General features: G+C 34.7%; 3 non-coding genes across 3 annotated transcripts; all 3 read left to right on the top strand.

Annotated features, from left to right (window-relative positions):
- The first annotated feature begins 423 nt into the window (after positions 1–423).
- On the top strand, positions 424–637 carry LOC129246606 (small nucleolar RNA U3). The gene has a single exon (XR_008582482.1). It is a non-coding gene; the product is annotated as a small nucleolar RNA U3 (small nucleolar RNA).
- A 2,392-nt stretch (positions 638–3,029) lies between these two features.
- On the top strand, positions 3,030–3,243 carry LOC129246607 (small nucleolar RNA U3). Its single transcript, XR_008582483.1, has one exon. It is a non-coding gene; the product is annotated as a small nucleolar RNA U3 (small nucleolar RNA).
- A 7,058-nt stretch (positions 3,244–10,301) lies between these two features.
- On the top strand, positions 10,302–10,373 carry Trnae-cuc (transfer RNA glutamic acid (anticodon CUC)). Its single transcript has one exon. It is a non-coding gene; the product is annotated as a tRNA-Glu (tRNA).
- The last annotated feature ends 1,097 nt before the right edge of the window (positions 10,374–11,470 follow it).

Raw genomic sequence — 11,470 nt, forward strand, 5'->3', positions numbered from 1 at the left:
ATTGCGTCGTTCGCCCTCCCTATCGGAAAAAAGTTGAAGCGCACCTATTGAATAACCCTATATATACATTTGGAGATACAAACATACGACTCTGCGTATACATATGTACATACATACGCACACATATGTCGGCCGCACACTGGCTACTACTTAAATTCTTAACTTATCACAATTCACAAAGTATGGTGTTGTTGCTTTTCTGCACACTCAACTAGTAGCGCGCTAATGTAAGTTGTGTGTAGCGTTGTGACAAAGTAGCAGCTGCCACTGGTCAGGTAGTGAACTGGCTTTAGTGATGTGTTATTTTTAAATAATACGAAAATATTTTGCTCGCTAGCATTGGCGTTTCTCAGTGTATTCTCACTTCTCAACCGTTTTATAAGCAGTTTAACTTAAGAATTTCATACTGACGTTGTTAAAGTTAAGACTATACTTCACAGGATCATTTCTGTAGTCAGTCTTCATTTACTTTCAATGCAAATTGAAAAATTCTCCACCCGCGATGAGGAGTTATATCGTTTTATCTGGCAGCGTGAGGTTTATGAACATCGTTTCTAATTTTGTCTTATGGCATATTTGAGGCGTTGTTTCTTCGATGATCGCTCGGTTCAAACGGATAAAACGACTTCTGAGTGGTGTTTTTAATAAAATAAATTTCAAGGTTTATGTAGGAAGTGTAGTGGTGAATTCCTGCACCTGTACTGGAAGGGATCACTAAATAGCGATGCAAACAGTTGAGATTTATCAAATCAGTCATTGCCGAGAGACCCAAAAGGTGTGTTCCTCCGTCTCAAGAATGATAGAAACAAGATTGCGCCCATCAGAGCGTACGTGACGTCACGTTTGCTGAGTTGTGCAGTATTGCCAACCATTTGCTCTTCGCAATAAATTTAGTGCTTTTTTATACTGAAAATGCGACAATTTTTAAGTTTGGTGTTTGTTTCTTTTTGTTTTTAATTTAAGGCTAGAGAAACTTTAGGTTAAAAAAAAATGTATTATTATACAAAAGAGGTTTAAAAAAGGCCACTTTGAGAAGATTTTAGTGCTAATGAAAATTTTTTTACTCCTATAAAATTTGATAATTTCAAAGTGCAAATTTAATTTTTTGCTCTATTTAAGGCTATGCAAAAATTTTAAATGCCCATCTCTCAACTCTTCTTAAGATTGAAAACCTTTTTACACATTTTAAAAAGCCTTTGAATTTATTGAATGCGAATTAAAACCAAAGAGGTGTAATCGTTTCTTCCGGTCATCAATCCTTAGTGAGACATAGAGCATCAAGAGGTGTATTCATTGTAAAAATAAGCAACAAAATATCAGAAAATACTAAAGAAACCATACTGACATTTTTACAAAAAGAGTACCTTATCTAGTTACATAACTTTAAATATAGCAAAACAGTCGTTCCCTTAATAAAGAGTCTCGCTTAACAAAAAAAACTCATAAATTAAATTGTACATAAACATAACACATTTATTCAAAAAAGACGCACATTCTACAGACAATTTGTCACGCATACAAAGTTCTTTAAGTAACACAATACAAATTTCGTGTTTTATTTTCTTTAAATGGGCATTTAGTGCGTTTTTGTATCCAAAGCTAGGCAACTCTGCAGTAGCGAGAGAGAGATTTGACTGCCGAAAGCAGAAGAACACCAACAACACCGGCAATCGCGGGCAATGCCACCAGATGTTAAAAAAAGTAAAGCTAAAAAAACTGAGTGAATTATTTAAATAATTATTAAAAAATGTATATTTTACAAAATTATAAACATTACTTTTAATTAGAATAGGCTAGAAAAATGTCATGTGGAATGAACTAAAACTCCGAGACAAAAAATAATAAAAATAACAAAAAAAAAAAAGCTAAATCAAGTGACGAAAATGGTAATCTGGCCATACTGGAGCTAAAATCACGTAACTAGTTGTCAAATTCGCTGAGCGCAAAGTAACGGGACCACGATGGGCGCCATCTCATTATTCTTTGCATCATGCCTTCGTCTAATAGAAGAGAGAGCCTGTTTTCAGTGAGTGGTACGGCAGTGTTGGTATAAATAAATGCAACTTTCTTTTGGCGCGCTGAAAATAGTCGGCAAACGTTGATCTACACCACGGACGAAGAAAGGGAGGATAATAGGGGTTTTCAGTAAGAGCGCTTCAGCTTTTGAACTTTTTTGAATAAAACACGAACGGTTTGACTTTTTTTAACTAATTTTTTTTTTATTATCAAGTTTGAACATATACATTTAGTATGAAATTCGATTTCTTTTGCATGACCACCGCGTGCACGTTTTACGAAGTCCAATTTTCGACCACTCTTTTGCATAAATCGGCCGAAATTCCAGCAATTTTTCGTTCAATATTGGCTCTGAGCTCACAAATCGTCGCCGGCTTGTTACTGTAGACCAATGACTTCACAGAACACCAAAACGGGACGGCTTGTTAAATGGACTGTAAAATAGCCGTAATGCTCTTAAAGTAGCAGCAACAGAACGATTATTTTCATAAAAAATGTGCACGATTTGCAATCGTTGCTCAAGTGTATAGCGTTCCATGATGAAATGTATACTAATAAAGTTTACAAATGACAAGCGAAAAATAAAAAATATTGCGTCGTTCGCCCTCCCTATCGGAAAAAAGTTGAAGCGCACCTATTGAATAACCCTATATATACATTTGGAGATACAAACATACGACTCTGCGTATACATATGTACATACATACGCACACATATGTCGGCCGCACACTGGCTACTACTTAAATTCTTAACTTATCACAATTCACAAAGTATGGTGTTGTTGCTTTTCTGCACACTCAACTAGTAGCGCGCTAATGTAAGTTGTGTGTAGCGTTGTGACAAAGTAGCAGCTGCCACTGGTCAGGTAGTGAACTGGCTTTAGTGATGTGTTATTTTTAAATAATACGAAAATATTTTGCTCGCTAGCATTGGCGTTTCTCAGTGTATTCTCACTTCTCAACCGTTTTATAAGCAGTTTAACTTAAGAATTTCATACTGACGTTGTTAAAGTTAAGACTATACTTCACAGGATCATTTCTGTAGTCAGTCTTCATTTACTTTCAATGCAAATTGAAAAATTCTCCACCCGCGATGAGGAGTTATATCGTTTTATCTGGCAGCGTGAGGTTTATGAACATCGTTTCTAATTTTGTCTTATGGCATATTTGAGGCGTTGTTTCTTCGATGATCGCTCGGTTCAAACGGATAAAACGACTTCTGAGTGGTGTTTTTGATAAAATAAATTTCAAGGTTTATGTAGGAAGTGTAGTGGTGGAATTCCTGCACCTGTACTGGGAGGGATCACTAAATAGCGATGCAAACAGTTGAGATTTATCAAATCAGTCATTGCTGAGAAACCCAAAGGTGTGTTCCTCCGTCTAATAGAAGAGGAGAGACCTGTTTTCAGTAAGTGGGCGGCAGTGTTGGTTGGTATAAATGCCACTTTCTTTTGGCGCGCTGAAAATAGTCGGCAAACGTTGATCTACACCACGGACGAAGAAAGGGAGGATATTCATTCTTGTCGTATCCGCAGTGCCCACTAGGACCAGATTGCAAAACTCGCTACTGGTCCGAAGATCACTGATCCTAGACTAAATCGGGTGACGCCCCAAAAAAGCCTGCGGCAGACAAAACCTTGTAGCGGAAAATAAAATCGGCTTACAAAAGCTCGGTCAGTCAAGTTTTTTGACAAACTAAGCCAACGTGACCCAAATTCTCTCCACACGAGGTAAGACGCTGATTAAAAAGCATGCATGCAGCGTCCGAAAGTATGAGAAGCTTTGAATATAACGGTAGTTGCACGCGAAGCTTCCAAGTCAACCAGCTAGAAAGAGACGAACGAGAATGTATTTCTCTTGCAAAAACCAGCCTTCAAAGTTGAAGGTCTCAGTCAGAACAAAGTCTTCGGAAACGGAGACTGTCCTCGCCTTAACTTGCTGTCAGCTGCAGTACTGTTCAAGGGGTTACTCGCATAGTGAAAAGATATTTAGAGGTGTACTAGCTAGCAGACCGTTATTCGGCTCTGAGCGAATTTGACAGATATGCGGATGTCATTCAAAATTTAACTTTAGCTTAGTGAAACCCAGAACGAATGACGTAGAATCCAAAGTTCTCCTCAAAAGAATTTTTTTTCCACCATACCTAACGAGCAAACCTGATTGTTGTTGTTGTAGCAGCATAAGCATTCCCCGTATATGTATGCTGTTGTGGGAAACCTGGTATCTACCCTCGCCTTTTTTTCACCATTGCTGATGGCCAAACCATCCATGTATTACACATAAAAACTCACGAATGACAGATACTAAATTTCTTTTCACCATGATAAAAAGTGGGCGTAAAATCGTATCGTGTGGTACCGGACTCAAAATTCTCTAAAGATCTCGATTGCCACTTTGGCGATTTGTTACCAAAATTAGTAAATTTTCAGATAAAACTTTGTGAAAAGAATTCTGATGAAGGCAATACTGCTGTTTCCGTGGCGCCGCAATTTAATGGCGGATTCTTATAGAACTCGACAAAAGAAAACGAAATGAAGGAGTAAAATTTTTTGATATCTCGCTTAGTTTTCGAGATATTAAATAAAAAAAAATAATGATAATAATTTTTCTTCAGTATCGATAGAATTCGGCGAGATAAGACAAAATATAGGAGTAAAATTTTTCGATATCTCGTTTAGTTTTCGAGATGTGTTTTATCATCGATTATTGTTTTATCTTTCTTTACGATATGGATGGGGAAAAAGACGACTAGTTTATCATTGTTGTAATGAAGAATAAAAATATTTACCATGAATCCAATGAAAAATTCTGAACTCTTTTGACGCGTGTTAAAACTGTTCTCAGACTTCAATAAAAATCATCTGGCAATGTCTCAGAATGAGATGCGTCTAATTCAAATGTTGAATCAATATTTTCATCATCGTCTTCTTCTACATTAGTTTCCAGGCGAGGCCGTTTTGCTGGGGGAAGCAAAACTTCAACTTCTGGTTGTAATGTAGGAGAATCGATTTCTTTCAAAGTCAATCCATCTTTTAATTCGCCGTCCACAGTACCTGGATACACTTTTTTGATGTCTAAAAGGAATTGCATGATTCGGGAACCTTTATCACCAAATTTGTTTAAAACATTCTTCCTGTACCAATATAAACTCATATATTGATGAAGAAGTTTTGGTGTTCTACGGCACTTAATACTTTTTTTCAACAATTTGTTTTGGTTCTCCAAATCATTGATCGTATTTGTCTTATCAGATTTGTTCACAAATTCTCCTTTGCTATGGTTTGTCGAGGAAGAAAACATTTGCTCAATTCCTTGATACTGTTTTGCACTATCTGTACATAGCTTAGAAGTATTGTGATCAACATACTTTTGGATATACGGCTAGTGATGGCAAAAAAATGAGTTAATCGGTTAATGGAATCATATGATTAATTGCGGCGATCGATTATTAATTACAATTAATCGAAATAAATTTCAAATAACCGATTACTAATCGATGTTTTCCAGGTAATATTAAAAAATCATAAAGACAAAAAAATCACAATTTACAATGTGTTAAAATTTGGGGGTTAATTGAAAGAATTTCTTAAATATTTATTGAACCTATACTCGTAATCCATTGAAACTTATATATTAAGGATTGAATTTAAAAACAACGGTTTTGATAAACGCTTGGTTGTCAATCTATTGCGCTTTTCTGTAGCAGTGGCCCCTGCTTTTGAAAAAAGGCGCTCCGAAGGAACTGATGTTACTATTAAGAAACAATACTTTTGTGAAAGTGAGTAAAGCTTTGGATACACTGAGATCATTTCATCCCAGGCGGTTACCACATCACGCTTCAATTCGAGGACCGGAGAAAGTAGCTTAATTCATCTTGTGGTTGCGTTAAGTCGTTCTCGTTTCTTTTCCGCTTGTGGGCCAAGGACTTATGGGGAGCCCATAAATCGAACTCGGTATCACCGGCGGAAGAAGTTTCACTTCCACTTCCAATGTTGTCTTCCATATGCTCGATTTCAGCCATTTCCCTTCTTATATGTCGCATAACTGTAGATAGAGCAATTGGATTTTGGAAATGGATTTTCTTAAAACGAGGATCCAGTAAAGTAGATTCCGCCAAGTTCCTGGTCGGAACTTTATAAAGCGGATATTGATGTTTCATCAACTGCAAAAACCCTTTCCCTGAAAAGGATACACATCCATATGTCTATGAGGAATCAGCAACAATGCATTGCAACAATGCAGAAATAATAGTCTTATGAAAGAATACCTTCCACATGCGAAAGTGGCAAATTGTCCATTACAACCATTTCCACTATTGATTGCGTCAATTTCTGATGCTTCGTACCACCTGATGCAAAACTCTCTACATTTGAAAACACAGTGTTTATATTTGGCTGATTGCTTCTTGGTGTAGGTTTTTGGCTCGTGCTTGGCAATTCATTGCTATCCTCTGTGACACAACTGGCTTCATACAATGCTTCATTGTTTCTCTGTAGTACAGTTGCGATTAATTGATGGTGGAATTTTTAACTTACTTTTAAGGCTTCAGCCTCCTTTGAGTGTTTCAACTTTAAGCGCTGCATCATATTTGTTGTTTGTTGGAGCACTTTAAAGTTTTGCAGCACAACTTACACCTTACATCTGTAGAACTCTCCTTTGAAAAATGCTTCCAAACATCACTTCGTATTGGGGGCATTTTCCTTTTTTTCGCTTGAATAAAACCTTGGACAATATAAGTTTTTGAAAAAAATTGCGCTGCTGATGTGAAATGATTTTATTTTCTAGTGGCGTACATCTTTAGATTATTTTGAAAATAATCGATTAACATTGCAATTAATCAAAAGGGCTTTCACGATACAATTAAACCGACAAGTAAAGGAAAATAACCGATTAATATTAATTGTTCGATGATGACACGATTACATCACTATATACGGCCATAATTCCTTTTTGCTCTTCGCATTTACTTTAAAGAAAATACCAGATTTATCTTGCAATATAAACCGAGGACAGTTATTGTCATTTGCTCGGTAATACGACCACGATTGTATATATTTTCGTTTTGTTAGAAACGTTTCATCAATCTGGACCGTTTTACCTTCGCCCCCGAGTACAACATCAGTGTGTGATGATATGACTTCAGCTTTTCACGACAATAGCTGAAGTAATCGACAATTGTGTGCCAACTGATTTGGGAGTCATCATTCGATTGACGCCAGGACAGTAAGTTCTCGTACACATCACTGATTTTCATCTCGATGACGAAACAAATGATGATTGCGAGGACTTCTCGAAAGAAAATGCGACAGCTAGTACCATCAAAAAAGGTACCAATACTCGGATTTACTATCTTACGACATGACTTAAATCCTTTCTTCTTTCAACCTTTTGATGAACATCTCCATATCCAACCAAGTTTCTTTTCAGAGGACTTTTCTACGGACATTGGGAGCCCACAACATGTTGGTGGTGGTGAATTACGTGAAGGTATTAAGGTTATTTCTTCCAAAAAAGAAATAGCTTTATCTTCACTGCTAATCAGTTTATGAAAAGATTCAAAGATATTGAAATTCTCTAAGTCAGTGTGTAAAGTGGGGTGTTTACCTGACATGTTGCAAAATTATAAGAAAATTGACGTTGAAAAAATATCGTGTTGAACAATATTGATAACCGCATTTAATGACAGTTTATAGTTTAATTACAATTAATATTTTGCATGACGGTTATAATAAGAAATATTGGCGGTAGTTTCGAAATATTATAAAACACATGAAAATTCGCCTTTTTGATAGTCAGAACTTGAATAGGCGGGAAATTTAAATTTCCAAAATAAATAAATATAAAAAAAAGACATTTTGTATTCGGTATTTTTGAACTTGTGTAATATTTCGAAGAATTTTATATTTTTAAATTACTTTTCATATATAAAATCCGGAAAAAATCATTGAAACGAAAAAAATTAATTACAGAAACATCTTTCATTATTGTTTTTTTTTTTTTGGGAAAACTTTAGTATAATGTATATCGCTTTGAAAAAAAGGTTAAAAGGGGGGGATAGAGGGGTGTATCCCCATCTTAAAACTGAAAACCGAACCTGCCGGAGGCTTATGGTTTTAAAGTAATTTAATGTTAAAGTTCTCTAATTTAGCGAAAATTTGATGTTGCCATACATCTGAAATAAAAACGAAGTTCGTATGCAGGGATGTTCAGTAGAAGGTTCATTGTAAAACTGCAGTATTTTTTGCTGTAATTTTAAGTTGAGAAATAATTTTGAAAATAAAAACATACAAATCACTTAAACTTAAAAACAATGATATTAAGCGTATCACAAAAAATAATAAAGTAATTAAAATTAGATTAAATTAATTAACACAGTATTTTTGCGTAGAACTCCTTATCGCGTGGGTGGCCTTTGGCCGCGCTTAAAAAAAATAGCCCTCATCAGTCCGACTCCGGCTACGCAATCCACAGTATTTTTGCGTACAACTCCTTTCCGTGTTAAAACCATTGAACCCAAAACTAAAACATCATATGCGTGCATGTAGTAAGGAGGCTCAATAACCCCCATCCCCAACATTAACACTTAACTTAAATACTTAATTTTTGTTCATATTTTTGTTTCATTTGCAGGCATCCGGCAACACCATACTGTTGTCATTCCAATCTTCTTCTTATTCGCGTTTAAATTGGAAAGCGACTGTATGGACAAATGCATTTGCATTTTATTTTAATAAAAATAATTCGAATATAAGGATAAAAATAGGTAAAAGCACGCATGTGAGTGTATATTTCGTGAATTTTAGTGAAGTGTTAAAAAATATATAGTGTAATGTGGCAAATTATAGTGAAGTTCCAAAGGGCATTTTGAAGAAATAATTATGAAATTATTATCTCCCGAATAGTTTGGAGTTATAAAGAGTGTTCCTTAACACCTTACTAATATCTCCACCAAGTTTCATTAATAAAGACATAATAGTTTGCCAAAAATTGCCCAATATACATTATTCTAAATTCCAGCCTTTTTTTATTCAATATCTCGAAAACTAAGCGAGATATCAAAAAATTTTACTCCTTCATTCCGTTTTCTTTTGTCGAGTTCTATAAGAATCCGCCATAAGATTGCGGCGCCACGGAAATAGCAGAATCCACCTGAAGAATCATGCAAGCAGTAGCAGCAAACTGAAAAGAAATAATTATTGAAAACAATTTAATTAAAATTATATTACGATTATTATTTGCATATTGACAAATCTTGACTGCTTTGAGCTTATTAATTTTTTAATTTCAATTAATAGAAATATTCGCAACACATTCATGTGAAAAATTATATAAAATCAACAGCAATTTTGAGCCACTTCAACAAAGTTTTACTATAGTAAAATTTAATGGACGATAAAACTGCGTACCCAATTATTTTTTCTAAAAATTGCAATTTAAATTTTTTTACATTTTTATAAATCGCGAAGTTTGAAACTGGAATTTTACGACCTCTTTTAAACAATAAATTAAATTTTTATATAAAAAAAATAAGTAAATAGCCAAAGCTTGTCAATATGTGGTGCCGGTTGCATAAATTTCGGCGGTGTATCAAATTTGAGCTATATTTCTTTGAGCGTATTGAGAAAAAAACAAATATTTCTTTGCTACTTTTGCAATGAATAATGAAAATTCTTCATGATTTGTAATTATGCTTCATTTCTAACAGAGATATCGCGTTGCTTTTTCTCTTTGTTTTCCAAAAATTACCGTTAAATGTGAGATGGGCATGTTTGTTGACCGAATATAAAAAAAAAATTGTTTTGCACGGTTTCAAAAGTACATTTTTCGCTGACTTAGTAGTACCACTTTAAATTTTTCAAATTTTTCTCCCTCACTGGTGTAAACAAGTGAGGGAGATCTGCTACAATTTACGTTTGCTTAATTACTATTTTTTCTTTTAAATTCACTGAAGCCGTGGAAAATGAAAAAAAAGAAACTTTTTCATGGGGCATATGGCAAATGTTAAAAATAATTATCACATTGTGAAAGAATTACTCATTTGCCAGCTAGAGTATGAATAATGCATGGCAAATCAAATTTCAGCCATGTATGTATGGATATATGTGTATATATGAATAAATATTCACCAGCAACAACTCAACATTCTTTAAATTGTCACCACACAATATACCGTCCGTTACGTGGTGTATAAAAATATGTTGAAGACAGGTGGTGAATAAAATTGTAAGTTTTAGGTATTTAAAATGCTGAATTAATGTATCAGATTTGTCACAGTTTACCCAACACTCCCATATTGTCTAGTGGTTAGGATATCCGGCTCTCACCCGGAAGGCCCGGGTTCGATTCCCGGTATGGGAAACTGTTTTTTGCATTTTTTTTTGTAAAATTATTCATTTTTTACTGCTAGATTTTTTTTTTTTTTGTGGTACAACTCAATTTATTTTATTAATTATTTACTGTTACATATTTTGCACAACTAAGCCGCCATAGTCTTTCATATGCACATTAATATTTGAAATTATCACTCTAACACATTTCATATAAAGACATTTAGAAAGGAATCAAATACATATGTACATACATATATTGTTTTTGCTATTTTTTGTGTGTTTTTTTCTTCTATTGGCTTATTGAATTATTTAAATTAGTCAAATAAAACCAAAGATTAAAATAAATCCATAAAAATATCTTAATTTCGCTAAGTTACTAGATGTCAAAACACTTCCTTGGTACCCTGTATGTAGCTTACAAATTGTGTGGGATATTTTTTGGCCCCGCAGTTGTAACAAATTTAGGTGATTTGAAGTGCTATTGACCCCACTGCGGTTTTTAATAAAAAATATGGATGCTAAGCAAATATTACGCCAAGGAAACAATGAAACACGAAATTGAATTTGTTAACTGCAAAGAAGTGCAGAAATATACAAAAAAATACAAAAGAAAAACCAAAGTGAACTTGTTGCACTAGAGGGTTTTGCGGGCTGAATAAGTAATTTAATTCAATTTCTACACTTTAGTATTGGCCGCACAGGGAAAACTTTAAACAGTTATTTCTATTTTTTATTGTTTTTTCAACAACGCACAAACTTGCACGAAAGTAAAAATAGCGAAACCCCGAAATAATTTTAACAACAATAGAAAAGTGACTTATGTTAAATAATTCAAGTGAATAGTATTTTTCATTTGCTACCCCACACAAAAAAAAATTAAAAATACACCACTGCAGGGCAACGCATAAGCAGCTTTTACAAGCACAACTGCAGCGCCAAAGAAATTAAAGAGCAGCTCACCTGGAGCTAGCGAAAGCGCATGGAACAAGGGAGCTGTGTTGAGTAAACAGCGCTTTGAACTTTTGGACTTAAAGGCAGTGGCGCTCGCGACCGAAACTCATTCACTCACTCCTACACACACACACACATGTCCCCCGCACAAAAAGCGAAATGCGTAATTGCATT

This window comes from Anastrepha obliqua, chromosome 4 (assembly GCF_027943255.1).
Source record: "Anastrepha obliqua isolate idAnaObli1 chromosome 4, idAnaObli1_1.0, whole genome shotgun sequence".
NCBI classification, from domain to species: Eukaryota; Metazoa; Arthropoda; class Insecta; order Diptera; family Tephritidae; genus Anastrepha; species Anastrepha obliqua.